At 47.7% G+C, this 17,581-nt stretch overlaps 1 protein-coding gene across 6 annotated transcripts in view; it reads left to right on the top strand.

Moving 5' to 3' along the window:
- LOC139273394 (NACHT, LRR and PYD domains-containing protein 3-like) overlaps positions 1–17,581 on the top strand; it is a 63,267-nt gene that overhangs the window by 212 nt on the left and 45,474 nt on the right. The window contains exons 1-4 of one of the 6 annotated variants that reach the window (XM_070890255.1): positions 5,649–5,823; positions 13,964–14,109; positions 14,961–15,086; positions 15,182–15,339. The gene's annotated coding sequence lies outside the window, so the exon portion shown is untranslated. The other 5 variants (XM_070890254.1, XM_070890252.1, XM_070890256.1 and 2 more) reach the window with 5 other exon arrangements.

The following is a 17,581-nucleotide window of genomic DNA, read 5'->3' as shown; positions in this document are numbered from 1 at the left end:
CCTGCGCACCGGACGTAGAGCTGGAGTCATGTGGGCAGCCAATCCAGGTAAAGTAGTTTCTCATTCATAATAGCTCCGTAAGTCGGAGTTCTCATTATTATGATTGAAAAACATCCCCCCCCCTCCCCCCACCACACCAAAACACCAATTTAAAAAAGAAAAACATCACATGTTTAACATTAATTTAAATGAAAGTTAATAAATGTCTTAGAAAAAAAATATTCCAATTGTTTTAAAGTTTTTTTAATTATGATTTAAAATAATCTTGCCTTAGTGAGCAGGGTTTTTAACGTTAAAATATTTTTTACATTTTATTTTTATATGTGTTTTATAACTCTTGTGCTCATAAAAATAGGCTATGCGCCTGCTTTGACCAGGCACAAGAGTTTAAGGACAAAACATAGAAACATAGAAAATAGGTGCAGGAGTAGGCCATTCAACCCTTCGAGCCTGCACCGCCATTCAATGAGTTCATGGCTGAACATGCAACTTCAGTACCCCATTCCTGCTTTCTCGCCATACCCTTTGATCCCCCGAGTAGTAAGGACTACATCTAACTCCTTTTTGAATGTATTTAGTGAATTGACCTCAACAACTTTCTGTGGTAGAGAATTCCACAGGTTCACCACTCTCTGGGTGAAGAAGTTTCTCCTCATCTCGGTCCCAAATGGCTTACCCCTTATCCTTAGACTGTGATCCCTGGTTCTGGACTTCCCCAACATTGGGAACATTCTTCCTGCATCTAACCTGTCTAAACCCGTCAGAATTTTAAACGTTTCTGTGAGATCCCCTCTTATTCTTCTGAACTCCAGTGTATACAAGCCCAGTTGATCCAGTCTTTCTTGACATGTCAGTCCCGCCATCCCGGGAATCAGTCTGGGGAACCTTCGCTGCACTCTCTCAATAGCAAGAATGTCCTTCCTCAGGTTAGGAGACCAAAACTGTACACAATACTCCAGGTGTGGTCTCACCAAGGCCCTGTACAATTGTAGCAACACCTCCCTGCCCCTGTACTCAAATCCCCTCGCTATGAAGGCCAACATGCCATTTGCTTTCTTAACCGCCTGCTGTACCTGCATGCCAACCTTCAATGACTGATGTACCATGACACCCAGGTCTCTTTGCACCTCCCCTTTTCCTAATCTGTCACCATTCAGATAATAGTCTGTCTCTCTGTTTTTACCACCAAAGTGGATAACCTCACATTTATCCACATTATACTTCATCTGCCATGCATTTGCCCACTCACCTAACCTATCCAAGTCGCTCTGCAGCCTCATAGCATCCTCCTCGCAGCTCACACTGCCACCCAGCTTAGTGTCATCCGCAAATTTGGAGATACTACATTTAATCCCCTCATCTAAATCATTAATGTACAGTGTAAACAGCTGGGGCCCCAGCACAGAACCTTGCAGTACCCCACTAGTCACTGCCTGCCATTCTGAAAAGTCCCCATTTACTCCTACTCTTTGCTTCCTGTCTGACAACCAGTTCTCAATCCATGTCAGCACACTACCCACAATCCCATGTGCTTTAACTTTGCACATTAATCTCTTGTGTGGGACCTTGTCGAAAGCCTTCTGAAAGTCCAAATATACCACATCAACTGGTTCTCCCTTGTCCACTCTACTGGAAACACCCAAGTCACAAATTAATCCCGGAGAATAACTTCAACTATAGTTTGGAGAAATTATTGATCCGTGACTGAATCGCTTTTACATTTCCACAGTGGGGAAAGGACATTGACTGAGAGTTTGATTGGACGCACGTGCGTGGGCTCACGGAGCGAGACACACGCACAAGTGGAGAATGATTGTCGAACAGCAGTCCAGCTACCACTTATATATTTATCGCGTGTTCTGAGATTTAAGAGCCCTAAAGTATTTCAATAAACAAATGCTGTGCATTACCTCACTGTCTAAATTGACATGATTCATAACATTCTACATTAGTGTTAATATTAGTAGAACAGTGGTAAATGTTCTCACCTCCGACAGTGCTCATAATTCAGGTGCTGACACCATGAGAGATACGGTAAATATATTCAAATTGAAGCACCAGCCAGGACACATCCCCATGAACACACGGGCAATGTCACTGCCTGTTGAGACCAGAGGAATCACACCCAGCTAGATATTGTGTATATTGATGGATATCATATTCATAAATGCCAAAATTTAATATCAAAACTCAGCAAATCAAAAATATTAAACACCACATCTGAATAAAAATGATAAAATGCTACCAGACTGTGTAAAACCGAGTGAAGGATCATTTTAATACATCAATGATCACCCGCTCCATATTTCCCAGCAGAATATTCCCTACCTCAGGAATGAGGCTGGTTTGGGCCTGCAATGTGTCAGTAAATCTCACCAATAGGCGCTCCCAATGTGGATTCTCGACCGACGGGAGTCCGTCTGGAACTAGGTTGTGGAGATCAGCGGGACTCACTGGATCTCATGGCAGCTGTCTGTGTCACACCTGATGTGGAGAGTTGATCGTAACTCTCGGGAAATGCTCGCTCCCAGAGCTAACCGCTGTTGTACTGATGGGGGAGGAGGGACTGGATATCATGTTTAACAAGGCAACGTTCTCCTCATTTTAATATTTCTGTCTAACCCTCCTATTAATATATTTATTACAGAGCATCAGAGACTGGGAACGTCTGTCACCGCCATGGCTGAAGGTCCCAACAGGGGAGAAGATCCAACATCTTCAACAAGAATGAGAATGGACTCTCGAGTAGGTTGACAAAACTCTTAATTATGGCGCTGAAATCCCGGTTCCTTCTTCCCGCAGGCGTTTGACTCAATTCTAGAGAAAAGATGCACACTTACCTTTTGCTGCTGCGCCCACGAGCGATCCCGGTCCTGAGGCCTCTTCTCCCTGCGCACCGGACGTAGAGCTGGAGTCATGTGGGCAGCCAATCCAGGTAAAGTAGTTTCTCATTCATAATAGCTCCGTAAGTCGGAGTTCTCATTATTATGATTGAAAAACATCCCCCCCCCTCCCCCCACCACACCAAAACACCAATTTAAAAAAGAAAAACATCACATGTTTAACATTAATTTAAATGAAAGTTAATAAATGTCTTAGAAAAAAAATATTCCAATTGTTTTAAAGTTTTTTTAATTATGATTTAAAATAATCTTGCCTTAGTGAGCAGGGTTTTTAACGTTAAAATATTTTTTACATTTTATTTTTATATGTGTTTTATAACTCTTGTGCTCATAAAAATAGGCTATGCGCCTGCTTTGACCAGGCACAAGAGTTTAAGGACAAAACATAGAAACATAGAAAATAGGTGCAGGAGTAGGCCATTCAACCCTTCGAGCCTGCACCGCCATTCAATGAGTTCATGGCTGAACATGCAACTTCAGTACCCCATTCCTGCTTTCTCGCCATACCCTTTGATCCCCCGAGTAGTAAGGACTACATCTAACTCCTTTTTGAATGTATTTAGTGAATTGACCTCAACAACTTTCTGTGGTAGAGAATTCCACAGGTTCACCACTCTCTGGGTGAAGAAGTTTCTCCTCATCTCGGTCCCAAATGGCTTACCCCTTATCCTTAGACTGTGATCCCTGGTTCTGGACTTCCCCAACATTGGGAACATTCTTCCTGCATCTAACCTGTCTAAACCCGTCAGAATTTTAAACGTTTCTGTGAGATCCCCTCTTATTCTTCTGAACTCCAGTGTATACAAGCCCAGTTGATCCAGTCTTTCTTGACATGTCAGTCCCGCCATCCCGGGAATCAGTCTGGTGAACCTTCGCTGCACTCTCTCAATAGCAAGAATGTCCTTCCTCAGGTTAGGAGACCAAAACTGTACACAATACTCCAGGTGTGGTCTCACCAAGGCCCTGTACAATTGTAGCAACACCTCCCTGCCCCTGTACTCAAATCCCCTCGCTATGAAGGCCAACATGCCATTTGCTTTCTTAACCGCCTGCTGTACCTGCATGCCAACCTTCAATGACTGATGTACCATGACACCCAGGTCTCTTTGCACCTCCCCTTTTCCTAATCTGTCACCATTCAGATAATAGTCTGTCTCTCTGTTTTTACCACCAAAGTGGATAACCTCACATTTATCCACATTATACTTCATCTGCCATGCATTTGCCCACTCACCTAACCTATCCAAGTCGCTCTGCAGCCTCATAGCATCCTCCTCGCAGCTCACACTGCCACCCAGCTTAGTGTCATCCGCAAATTTGGAGATACTACATTTAATCCCCTCGTCTAAATCATTAATGTACAGTGTAAACAGCTGGGGCCCCAGCACAGAACCTTGCAGTACCCCACTAGTCACTGCCTGCCATTCTGAAAAGTCCCCATTTACTCCTACTCTTTGCTTCCTGTCTGACAACCAGTTCTCAATCCATGTCAGCACACTACCCCCAATCCCATGTGCTTTAACTTTGCACATTAATCTCTTGTGTGGGACCTTGTCGAAAGCCTTCTGAAAGTCCAAATATACCACATCAACTGGTTCTCCCTTGTCCACTCTACTGGAAACACCCAAGTCACAAATTAATCCCGGAGAATAACTTCAACTATAGTTTGGAGAAATTATTGATCCGAGACTGAATCGCTTTTACATTTCCACAGTGGGGAAAGGACATTGACTGAGAGTTTGATTGGACGCACGTGCGTGGGCTCACGGAGCGAGACACACGCACAAGTGGAGAATGATTGTCGAACAGCAGTCCAGCTACCACTTATATATTTATCGCGTGTTCTGAGATTTAAGAGCCCTAAAGTATTTCAATAAACAAATGCTGTGCATTACCTCACTGTCTAAATTGACATGATTCATAACATTCTACATTAGTGTTAATATTAGTAGAACAGTGGTAAATGTTCTCACCTCCGACAGTGCTCATAATTCAGGTGCTGACACCATGAGAGATACGGTAAATATATTCAAATTGAAGCACCAGCCAGGACACATCCCCATGAACACACGGGCAATGTCACTGCCTGTTGAGACCAGAGGAATCACACCCAGCTAGATATCGTGTATATTGATGGATATCATATTCATAAATGCCAAAATTTAATATCAAAACTCAGCAAATCAAAAATATTAAACACCACATCTGAATAAAAATAATAAAATGCTACCAGACTGTGTAAAACCGAGTGAAGGATCATTTTAATACATCAATGATCACCCGCTCCATATTTCCCAGCAGAATATTCCCTACCTCAGGAATGAGGCTGGTTTGGGCCTGCAATGTGTCAGTAAATCTCACCAATAGGCGCTCCCAATGTGGATTCTCGACCGACGGGAGTCCGTCTGGAACTGGGTTGTGGAGATCAGCGGGACTCACTGGATCTCATGGCAGCTGTCTGTGTCACACCTGATGTGGAGAGTTGATCGTAACACTCGGGAAATGCTCGCTCCCAGAGCTAACCGCTGTTGTACTGATGGGGGAGGAGGGACTGGATATCATGTTTAACAAGGCAACGTTCTCCTCATTTTAATATTTCTGTCTAACCCTCCTATTAATATATTTATTACAGAGCATCAGAGACTGGGAACGTCTGTCACCACCATGGCTGAAGGTCCCAACAGGGGAGAAGATCCAACATCTTCAACAAGAATGAGAATGGACTCTCGAGTAGGTTGACAAAACTCTTAATTATGGCGCTGAAATCCCGGTTCCTTCTTCCCGCAGGCGTTTGACTCAATTCTAGAGAAAAGATGCACACTTACCTTTTGCTGCTGCGCCCACGAGCGATCCCGGTCCTGAGGCCTCTTCTCCCTGCGCACCGGACGTAGAGCTGGAGTCATGTGGGCAGCCAATCCAGGTAAAGTAGTTTCTCATTCATAATAGCTCCGTAAGTCGGAGTTCTCATTATTATGATTGAAAAACATCCCCCCCCCTCCCCCCACCACACCAAAACACTAATTTAAAAAAGAAAAACATCACATGTTTAACATTAATTTAAATGAAAGTTAATAAATGTCTTAGAAAAAAAATATTCCAATTGTTTTAAAGTTTTTTTAATTATGATTTAAAATAATCTTGCCTTAGTGAGCAGGGTTTTTAATGTTAAAATATTTTTTACATTTTATTTTTATATGTGTTTTATAACTCTTGTGCTCATAAAAATAGGCTATGCGCCTGCTTTGACCAGGCACAAGAGTTTAAGGACATTTGCTGGGCAAAACATAGAAACATAGAAAATAGGTGCAGGAGTAGGCCATTCGGCCCTTCGAGCCTGCACCGCCATTCAATGAGTTCATGGCTGAACATGCAACTTCAGTACCCCATTCCTGCTTTCTCGCCATACCCTTTGATCCCCCGAGTAGTAAGGACTACATCTAACTCCTTTTTGAATGTATTTAGTGAATTGACCTCAACAACTTTCTGTGGTAGAGAATTCCACAGGTTCACCACTCTCTGGGTGAAGAAGTTTCTCCTCATCTCGGTCCCAAATGGCTTACCCCTTATCCTTAGACCGTGATCCCTGGTTATGGACTTCCCCAACATTGGGGACATTCTTCCTGCATCTAACCTGTCTAAACCCGTCAGAATTTTAAACGTTTCTGTGAGATCCCCTCTTATTCTTCTGAACTCCAGTGAATACAAGCCCAGTTGATCCAGTCTTTCTTGACATGTCAGTCCCGCCATCCCGGGAATCAGTCTGGTGAACCTTCGCTGCACTCCCTCAATAGCAAGAATGTCCTTCCTCAAGTTAGGAGACCAAAACTGTACACAATACTCCGGGTGTGGCCTCACCAAGGCCCTGTACAACTGTAGTAACACCTCCCTGCCCCTGTACTCAAATCACCTCGCTATGAAGGCCAACATGCCATTTGCTTTCTTAACCGCCTGCTGTACCTGCATGCCAACCTTCAAAGATGGGCAAATAGCGCAATCTTGCCCATGCGAGTGTCCTTGCTGCCAAGATGTGCGATCTGTCGAGCCAGAACTTGACAGATTGTAAAAGAAGGTTTTCGGCGCATCGCTCGCCGAAAACCAGCTTTGCCATGCCTTCCCGGGTCCATACACATTCCGTACGGACCTGGGGAGGCTGGAATTTCAGGGCCTATTATCATTTCTGTTCTGACGAAGGGTCCTGATCTCGTGCAAGCATCTGCAGCTCACACAGGAAGAGGGAACAGGACACGGGCTGAGAAGAAAGATGAAAGGGAGTGACCATCTAGAGGGATACTGCAGTCACGGGCAATGTTCGTTCCCTCCAATTTATTTTCGCACTGAGCGGGCCACGAACTCCTTTGAGCGCGACCTTTTCGTCCAGGGACAAGTTGTAAAACAACAGCAACCACTTAAAAGCATGTATACACCAATGCCATTTTCCACCCCACTGTCTCAAGTCATGAGACAATCAGACACAGTTCCTTACAAGTTTAACATAACTTCTTTGCTTTTGAATTGTATGGGGCTGAAATTGCCCTCTGCCCCAAACGGGGTGCACTTAGTGGTTTTTTTAGTGTTTTCTCCGCCCCAATGCGTGGTCTGGTGATTTTCAATCGGAGTGGTGTTGCTGTCAGCGGGATAGAAGTGGCGGGTTGGAACGGCCGGCGCTGCGAGTCATCAGCTGCGCGTCGCAACACCCCTCCCGTTCAGTTAAAGGGGAAGACCGCTGCGGAACTCTGCAGCCACTTTAGTGGCCAACACTGGGCCACCAGGGAGGGATTCGGCCGGGCCAGCAGCACGGTACCCAAGAGGAGGTGCCGGGCTGGCTGCCTGTTGGCGGCCCGGCCAAACCCGTGCCACCGCTGTCGGGCCGCCAGCAGGCAGTGGGCCAACAATGAAAAATAAAATGGCGGCCGCGGCAGTGCGCCCTCCACTTACGGGCGGGCACGCCACCCAGCCACAAGGAGCCTCCCACCAGGGAAAGCTGTTGTGGGCACCGAGCGGCGGCCCATTTCTTTACCACGGGGCAATTCCCACACGGGGTGGAAAGGGGGGTCGCCGCCGGTTGGGAAGAGGCCGGCGTGAGCCAGACAGGGCGGGAAGACAGTCCCGTACATTGCTCCAAAAATAAAGGAGGGCAATTTACAAAATGGCAGCCGGTCCACGCTGACCGAGCGGTGAGCCCTGACCGAACACGGCTGCATCTTGGAGGTGGTCACGGCTCTTATAGAAAGGGGCAATTTCGGCCCCTATTTCTCCAGAAATTAACCCCAGTGCTTCATTTGCACTTTTCTGCCTTTTTTAACCTGTGCCTGCTACTTTTAATGATTTGTGAATCTACACTCTAGATCGCTTTGCACCTCTACCTCATTTAGATTCTTCTTTTACAAGGAGCAGGTAGCCTCGTATTCCTCCGACCAAAATGTACCAGAGACGATTCACGAGGCTGATTCCGGAGATGAGGGGGTTACCTTATGATGATAGATTGAGTAGACTGGGTCTTTACTCGTTGGAGTTCAGAAGGATGAGGGGTGATCTTCTAGAAACATTTAAAATAATGAAAGGGATAGACAGGATAGAGGCAGAGAGATTGTTTCCACTGGTCGGGGAGACTAGAACTAGGGGGCACAGCCTCAAAATACAGGGGAGCCAATTTAAAACCGAGTTGAGAAGGAATTTCTTCTCCCAGAGGGTTGTGAATCTGTGGAATTCTCTGCCCAAGGAAGCAGTTGAGGCTAGCTCATTGAATGTATTCAAATCACCGATAGATAGATTTTTAACCAATAAGGGAATTAAGGGTTCTGGGGAGCGGGCGGGTAAGTGGAGCTGAGTCCACGGCCAGATCAGCCATGATCTTATTGAATGGCGGAGCAGGCTCGAGGGGCTGGATGGCTTACTCCTGTTCCTAATTCTTATGTTCTTATGTTCTTATGTATCACCTCACAATTATCTATATTGAAATTAATCTGTCATTTACATGCCCATTCTGAAAGTTTCAATGGAAGAATTAATTAAATACTTTTAGTTCGTCATGTACAAACTCTTTAACAAAAAAATACTTGTCAGAAATGACTAGGATATAAAATAAATGCACAATAACACTTCAGAGACGTCACTCCGTTACACGGTTATGCATCGCTAAACAACCCAAGGTGAGCTGAAAGAGGCATATCTATTCGTGCAATTGGTATTAATTTGAAACTTTTCAAAGTATTAGCCCCATCTCTCATGTCACTATAGCAATGGCTGCACAAGCAGCAGGAGCAATGGCTTTCCGATGGCGCTGACGTGCTGTACGTCCACATAAGTAATTTATAATAATCACAAACCAGGCAACCAACAAATATAAAGTGCTGTATTTCACAGTATGAAGAAGAATTGAGCAAAAACGGGTATCCGTATTTCCAACTTCAATCACTTGCATTAATAAGCGTTGTCGTCTTGAGCCAGCACACAGCCCAAGTAACATGTCAGAAATGCAGCACTTATTCACAAGTGCAGAAAACCACACACACAATTTGCGTCACTGAATTAAAAACAAAAAGCAGGAAAATATATGATTTAACAGAAATAAACATTCATCTTTCTTCCTGGACAGGAGAACCATCAGACTGACTTGGAAATGTTTACGATTACGTTGACGTAAAGATATTAATTTACAAATTTCATTCTAAAATTTTTCTCTCAAACATTCTCCACAATATGCCCTGATTTTATCATGAAAAGTGTTGAATTATTTTAGTCACTTTCCAATTAAATAGTGGGAAATAAACTTAATTTTGTACTCAATTTTTAATCTATTTCAAACATTTATACCAAATCGAAATTGTGCATCAGTTTAATCGAAGTATTTTCTGTGTCTTTCTCAATAAACAAATAGTGGTTCACCTGTGTTGCAGCTGGCACTCAGTCCCCGGGATTGGGCGACACTCGTCTGGTCTGTCTGTCTGTCTCTTTCACTCTTTTCTCTCTTTCCCCCCTCCAATCCCTCTTTCTCTCTCTCTCACTCTCTCTCTCTCTCTCTGCTTTTCTCTCTATCTCTCTGTCCCTATCGCGCTCTTGCACTCTCCTCCCCTCAGTCTCTCTCGCTTTCTCCTCCCCTCAGTCTCTCTCGCGCTCTCGCTCTCTCCTCCCTTCACTCTCCCTCGCTCTCTCCTCCCCTCAGTCTCTCTCACTCTCTCTTCCCCTCAGTCTCTCTTGCACGCTCGCTCTCTCCTCCCTTCAGTCTCCCTCGCTCTCTCCTCCCCTCAGTCTCTCTCGCTCTCTCCTCCTTCACTCTCCCTCGCTCTCTCCTCCCCTGTCTCTCTCGCTCTCTCCTCCCCTGTCTCTCTCGCTCTCTCCTCCCCTGTCTCTCTCGCTCTCTCCTCCCCTCAGTCTCTCTCGCTGTCTCCTTCCGTCAGTCTCCCTCGCGCTCTCCTCCCCTGTCTCTCTCGCTCTCTCCTCCCTTCACTCTCCCTCGCTCTCTCCTCCCCTCAGTCTCTCTCGCTCTCTCCTCCCCTCAGTCTCCCTCGCTCAATCCTCCCCTCAGTCTCTCTGGCTCTCTCCTCCCCTCAGTCTCCCTCGCTCTCTCCTCCCCTCAGTCTCCCTCGCTCTCTCCTCCCCTCAGTCTCTCTCGCGCTCGCGCTCTCTCCTCCCTTCAGTCTCTCTCGCTCTCTCCTCCCTTCAGTCTCTCTCGCTCTCTCTTCCCCTCAGTCGCTCTCGCTCTCTCCTCCCCTCCGTCTCTCTCACTCTCTCCTCCCCTCAGTCTCCCTCGCTCTCTCCTCCCCTCAGTCTCCCTCGCTCTCTCCTCCCCTCAGTCTCCCTCGCTCTCTCCTCCCCTCAGTCTCCCTCGCTCTCTCCTCCCCTCAGTCTCCCTCGCTCTCTCCTCCCCTCAGTCTCTCTCGCTCTCTTCCCCTCAGTCTCTCTCGCTCTCTTCCCCTCAGTCTCTCTTGCTCTCTCCTCCCCTCAGTCTCTCTCGGTCTCTTCCCCTCAGTCTCTCTCGCTCTCTCCTCCCCTCAGTCTCTCTCGTGCTCTCGTCCTCTCAGTCTCCCTCGCTCTCTCCTCCCCTCAGTCTCTCTCGCTCTCTCCTCCACCCCGGTCTCCCTCGCTCAATCCTCCCCTCAGTCTCTCTGGCTCTCTCCTCCCCTCAGTCTCTCTCGCTCTCTCCTCCCTTCAGTCGCTCTCGCTCTCTCCTCCCCTCAGTCGCTCTCGCTCTCTCCTCCCCTCAGTCTCTCTCACTCTCTCCTCCCTTCAGTCTCCCTCGCTCTCTACTCCTCTCAGTCTCCCTCGCTCTCTCCTCTCCTCAGTCTCTCTCACTCTCTCCTCCCCTCAGTCTCCCTCGCTCTCTCCTCCCCTCAGTCTCCCTCGCTCTCTCCTCCCCTCAGTCTCCCTCGCTCAATCCTCCCCTCAGTCTCTCTCGCTCTCTCCTCCCCTCAGTCTCCCTCGCTCTCTCCTCCCCTCAGTCTCTCTCGCTCTCTCCTCCCCTCAGTCTCTCTCGCGCTCTCGCTCTCTCCTCCCTTCAGTCTCCCTCGCTCTCTCCTCCCCTCAGTCTCTCTCACTCTCTCCTCCCTTCAGTCTCTCTTGCACTCTCGCTCTCTCCTCCCTTCAGTCTCCCTCGCTCTCTCCTCCCCTCAGTCTCTCTCGTTCTCTCCTCCCGTCAGTCTCCCTCGCTCTCTCCTCCCCTGTCTCTCTCGCTCTCTCCTCTCCTCAGTCTCTCTCGCTCTCTCCTTCCATCAGTCTCCCTCGCGCTCTCCTCCCCTGTCTCTCTCGCTCTCTCCTCCCCTCAGTCTCTCTCGCTCTCTCCTTCCGTCAGTCTCCCTCGCTCTCTCCTCTCCTCAGTCTGTCTCGCTCTCTCCTCCCCTCAGTCTCTCTCGCGCTCTCGCTCTCTCCTCCCTTCAGTCGCTCTCGCTCTCTCCTCCCCTCAGTCGCTCTCGCTCTCTCCTCCCCTCAGTCTCTCTCACTCTCTCCTCCCTTCAGTCTCCCTCGCTCTCTACTCCTCTCAGTCTCCCTCGCTCTCTCCTCTCCTCAGTCTCTCTCACTCTCTCCTCCCCTCAGTCTCCCTCGCTCTCTCCTCCCCTCAGTCTCCCTCGCTCTCTCCTCCCCTCAGTCTCCCTCGCTCAATCCTCCCCTCAGTCTCTCTCGCTCTCTCCTCCCCTCAGTCTCCCTCGCTCTCTCCTCCCCTCAGTCTCTCTCGCTCTCTCCTCCCCTCAGTCTCTCTCGCGCTCTCGCTCTCTCCTCCCTTCAGTCTCCCTCGCTCTCTCCTCCCCTCAGTCTCTCTCACTCTCTCCTCCCCTCAGTCTCTCTTGCACTCTCGCTCTCTCCTCCCTTCGATCTCCCTCGCTCTCTCCTCCCCTCAGTCTCTCTCGCTCTCTCCTCCCCTCAGTCTCTCTCGCTCTCTCCTTCCGTCAGTCTCCCTCGCTCTCTCCTCTCCTCAGTCTGTCTCGCTCTCTCTTCCCCTCAGTCTCTCTCGCGCTCTCGTTCTCTCCTCCCTTCAGTCGCTCTCGCTCTCTCCTCCCCTCAGTCTCTCTCGCTCTCTCCTCCCTTCAGTCGCTCTCACTCTCTCCTCCCCTCAGTCACTCTCGCTCTCTCCTTCCGTCAGTCTCTCTCGCTCTATCCTCCCCTCAGTCTCTCTTGCGCTCTCCTCCCCTCAGTCTCCCTCGCTCTCTCCTCCCCTCAGTGTCTCTCGCTCTCTCCTCCCCTCAGTCTCTCTCGCTCTCTTCCCCTCAGTCTCTCTTGCTCGCTCGCGCTCTCTCTCTACTGCTCAGGAGCTCAGGGATTAGTGCACGCATGCACCTTAGAGGGAACAGTGGTCCCGGGTGGAGGGAGCCCCTGAGTACTGGAGCTGTTGAGTAGATACCTGGTATTGGAGACTGTAAGGTGGATGGAGACACTGACCCGGGAGTGGCCTTCCTGAGCAACCTGAGAGCAGGAGGCCACCCCGACTAGGGTGGGGGTCAGAGGCAGGTGGGGCACAGGAATAGGAGTGCGATAGTGGTGGGGGATTCTATAGTCAAGGGAATTATACTGCCTCTTCTGCAGCCCTGAGTAGGTGCTGAATGATAAGTTGCCTCCATGGTGCTTGAGGGAAGAACATCCTAGAATAGGTGGGACCATCTCTGGGAAAGAAAATCCCCTGGGAGGACAGACACACCATCAGTGTTCTCAATCTGGCCAACATCCCCAGCATCGAAGCACTGACCACACTCGACCAGCTCCATTGGGCGGGCCACATTGTCTGCATGCCCGACAAAAGACTCCCAAAGCAAGCGCTCTACTCGGACCTCCTACACGGCAAGCGAGCCTCAGGTGGGCAGAGGAAACGTTTCAAAGACATCCTCAAAGCCTTCTTGATAAAGTGCGACATGCCCACTGACACCTGGGAGTCCCTGGCCAAAGACCGCCCTAAGTGGAGGATGAGCATCCAGGAGGACGCTGAGCACCTCGAGTCTCATCGCCTAGAGCATGCAGAAATCAAGCGCAGACAGCGGAAGGAGCGTGCGGCAAACCAGACTCTACACCCACCCTTTCCCTCAATGCCTGTCCCACCTGTGACAGAGACTGTCACCTGAAAACTCACTTTGAGTAGAAGCAAGTCTTCCTCGATTTTCGAGGGACTGCCTATGAGATAGGTCGGGGTTTGGGTTTGCATAGGAGTCAGAGCAAAGTGATTCTGATTCTAACATTTTGAGGGGAGTGAAAAATAGTTGTAGATTCCAGTATTAGTGTTCTGTGACAGCGCCAGAACCACAAGGATGTTCCCAGAAGTTATGTTAAGATAGAGTCTACAGTTAAGGAATAGGAAGGGAAACAGTACATTGCTCGGTGGGTTTTGCAGGCTATCGAGCAGTGGAGATGAGATAGAGAGTAGCGGGGGTGCTGCGTTGTGAGCAAACCCCGAAAAACTGCATGTCATGGTTAAATTAGTCAACATTTGCCGATTCAGGGGCGGCAGGAACCGATAAGTTGCAGATAAGTCGTGTTTAACAAATTTGTATACTGTTTTTAAGAATAGATTGATGGAATGTGGCACATGTGGTGTATATGGGTTTTCTGAAGCTGTTTGATGTGGCCATTTGTGTTCACAGATCCGAACTCTACAATCACTGAGCTCTTGACAAAGTGCCAGTTGACAAAATTCTACCGGGACAGACTGGGACAGGCGGCTGAAGAGGGTGTGAAGGGACTCGGTCTTTGGTTGACAGATGCCCACTGAAATGGACAAGATAATCATGTAAGTAGGCTGGACACAGGATTAGTTTAGATTATTCTAACATCACAGAGCTGACAGAATATCTTAATATAGGAACAAAGGAATTGCTAGATGAGAAAAGACCGAGGTCTGTGTAATCCTCCTAACATCCTTGTAGTCGCATGCTGCAATGGCAATGCAGTTGTTGACTAATCGATCTCTATCAATTAGTGTACAATAGACTCCGAGATCAGGAGAGGAAACTCCCGAGGTTGAGAGCTTTGGAAACCATAGGTCCCCTGTTTCTCAGAATGAAATGATGTTGTACTTACCACATGTCATATCTCAAATTTCTCATATACTGCATCCAAAAATGTTACTTTCTGAAATAAATGTATATAATTTGCCCTTTAAAGAATCAACACTAGCTGATTCCACAGGTTCACCACTCTCAGAGAAACTTCTTCACCCAGAGAGTGGTGAACCTGTGGAATTCCCTACCACAGAAAGTTGTTGAGGCCAATTCACTAAATATATTCAAAAAGGAGTTTGATGTAATCCTTACTACTAGGGGGATCAAGGGGTATGGCGAGAAAGCAGGAATGGGGTACTGAAGTTGCATGTTCAGCCATGAACTCATTGAATGGCGGTGCAGGCTCGAAGGGCCGAATGGCCTACTCCTGCACCTATTTTCTATGTTTCTATGTTTCTGTTCCACCATCTCCCTAGGGAGCCTGTTCCCCATAATGACCACTCACTCACTGAAATATTGTTTCCACAGCTTAGTTTTGAATTTACCCTCTTTTCAATCACAACCGTGTCCTCTGCTTCTACTGTACTGGGCAAAGTGAAACAGCAATACATCACCCCCTCAACCTTCCCTTCTCCTCCAGTGAGAACAAGCCGAAGGAGAGGCAATATGATCTAAATGCTACCAATTTAAAGGGAGTGCGGGAACAGAGAGACCCGGGGGGGTGTACGTACGTAAAAAGCTGATGGTGGCAGGACAAACTGAGACGGTGAGAAAAACATATGGGATCCTTGGCTTTATAAACAGAGGTATTGGGTACAAAGGCAAGGAAGTTATGCTAAACCTTTCTCAATCACTGTTTAGGCCCCAACTGGAGTATTGAGGACGGATGTCAAGACCTTGGAGCGGGGGCAGAGGAGATTTGCTCAGACGGTACCCGGGATACGGGACCTCAGTTACGTAGAGAGACTGGAGAAGCTGGGGTTGTTGTCCTTGGAGCCGAGAGATTTAGGGGAGATGTGGTAAGTGAAGGGTTTTGATAGTTAATCAGCAGAAACTGTTTCCAATGGCAAAATGATCAGTAACCAGAGGACACAAATTTAAGATAATTGTATAAGAACCAGAGGCAATATTTCCGGCCACCACATCACAAGAAAAATGTGCTTACGTCCGAGAGGGTACAGAGGAGATTTACGAGGATGTCGCAAGAACTGGGACGTTTTAGCTATGAGGAAAGATTGGATAGGCTGGGGCTGTTTACTTTGGAGGCTGAGGGTGACCTGATTGAGGTGTACAAAATTATGAGGGTCCTAGCTAGAGTGGATAGGAAAGACCTATTGCCCTCGAACTGAGAAGTCAATGACCAGGGGGCATAGATTTAAAGTAATTGGTAGAAGGATTAGAGGGGAGTTGAGGTGGATGTTTTTCATCCAGAGGTTGGTGGGACTCTGGAACTCACTGCCTCAAAGGGTGGCAGAAATTTCATCACATTTAAAAAGTACTTGGATATGTAATTGAAGTGCTGTAACCTACAAGGGTTATGGACCAAGAGCTGGAAAGTGGGATTGGACTGGAGAGCTCTTTTTTGTAATTTTGTTTTACACCTGCAAGCCCATGAGATCCAGGGCAAAGTGGCAAGTTGGATCCAAAATTGGCTCGGAGGCAGGAAGCAAAGGGTAATGGTTGATGGGTGTTTTTGTGACTGGAAGGCTGTTTCCAGTGAGGTTCCACAGGGCTCAGTACTTGGTCCCTTGCTTTTTGTGGTATACATCAATGATTTCGACTTGACTATAGGGAGTATGATTAAGAAATTTGCAGATGATACTAAAATTAGCTGCGTGGTTGATAATGAAGAAGAAAGCTGTAGGCTGTTGGAAGATATCAATAAACTGGTCAGGTGGGCAGAACAGTGGCAAATGGAATTCAATCCGGAGAAGTGTGAGGTAATAATGCGTTTGGGGAAGGCTAACAAGGAAAGGGAATACACATTACACACTGAGAAGTGTAACAGAACAAAGGGACCTTGGAGTGCAGGTCCACAGATCCCTGAAGGTAGCAGGCCAGGTAGATAAGGTGATTAAGAAGGCATACGGAATACTTGCCTTTATTAGCCAAGGCATAGCATACAGGAGCGAGGGCGGGGGAGGTTATGCTTGAACTGTATAAAACACTAGTTAGGCCACAGCTAGAGTACTGCGAGTAGTTCTGGTCAGCACATTACAGGAAGGATGTGATTGCACTAGAGAGGGTATAGAGAAGATTTACAGAGGAGGATGTTGCCAGGAGTAGAGAATCTTGGCGATGAGGGAAGATTGGATAGGCTGGGTTTGTTTTCCTTGGAACAGAGGAGGCTGAGGGGAGGCGTCATTGAGGTGTATAAAATTATAAGGGGCCTGGATAGAGTGGATAGAAAGGATCTTTTTCCCTTAGCAGAGAAGCCAAAAACCAGGGGGCATAGATTTAAAGTAATTGGGGGAAGGTTTAGAGGGGATTTGATGGGAAATGTCTTCGCCCAGAGGGTGGTGGGGGTGTGGAACTCACTGCCTGAAAGGGTGGTAGAGGCAGAAACCCTCACCACATTTAAAAAGTACTTGGATGTGCACCTGAAGTGCTGTAACCTGCAGGGCTACAGACCACGAGCTGGAAAGTGGGATTAGGCTGGGTAGCTCTTTGTTGGCCGGCATGGACATGATGGGCCGAAATGGCCTCTTTCCGTGCTGTAAATTTCTATGATTCTATGTTGTGATTGGGAATGCACTGCTAGGTGGTGGTGGAATGAGATTTAATAAATTTCAAAAAGGAATTGGATACACGGAAGAGGAATAAATTTGCTAAGCTACATGGAAAGGGCAAAGGAATGGAATTAGTTGGATAACACTTTCAAAAAGCTGGCACAGGCACGAATGGCGGCCTTCTCTTCTGTCTGATTCATCTGTCGTTTCACCTATCCAATAAATCAACAGTGGTTGTTTCGATTAGTCGGTGTAATTTCTCTGTTTTGTAATCATAGTATCTACTGTTGGCTCAGTGGGTTGCACTTTTGCCACTGAGTCAGAAGGTTGTGGGTTCAAGTCCCACTCCAGGGACTTGTGCATAAAATATCAAGGCTGACACTCCAGTGCAGTACTGAGGGGAATGTTGCACTGTCAGAATGCTGTCTTTTGGATGAGACCAAGGTCCTGTCTGCACTCAAGTGGACGTAAAAGATCCCATGGCACTGTTTCGAAGAAGAGCAGGGGAGTTATCCCCGATGTCCTGGCCAAT

The sequence above is a fragment of the Pristiophorus japonicus genome, chromosome 9, assembly GCF_044704955.1.
Source record: "Pristiophorus japonicus isolate sPriJap1 chromosome 9, sPriJap1.hap1, whole genome shotgun sequence".
NCBI lineage: Eukaryota > Metazoa > Chordata > Chondrichthyes > Pristiophoridae > Pristiophorus > Pristiophorus japonicus.
The sequence above is the reverse complement of the archived record's forward strand: the minus strand, read 5'-3'. Positions and strand labels throughout refer to the sequence as shown.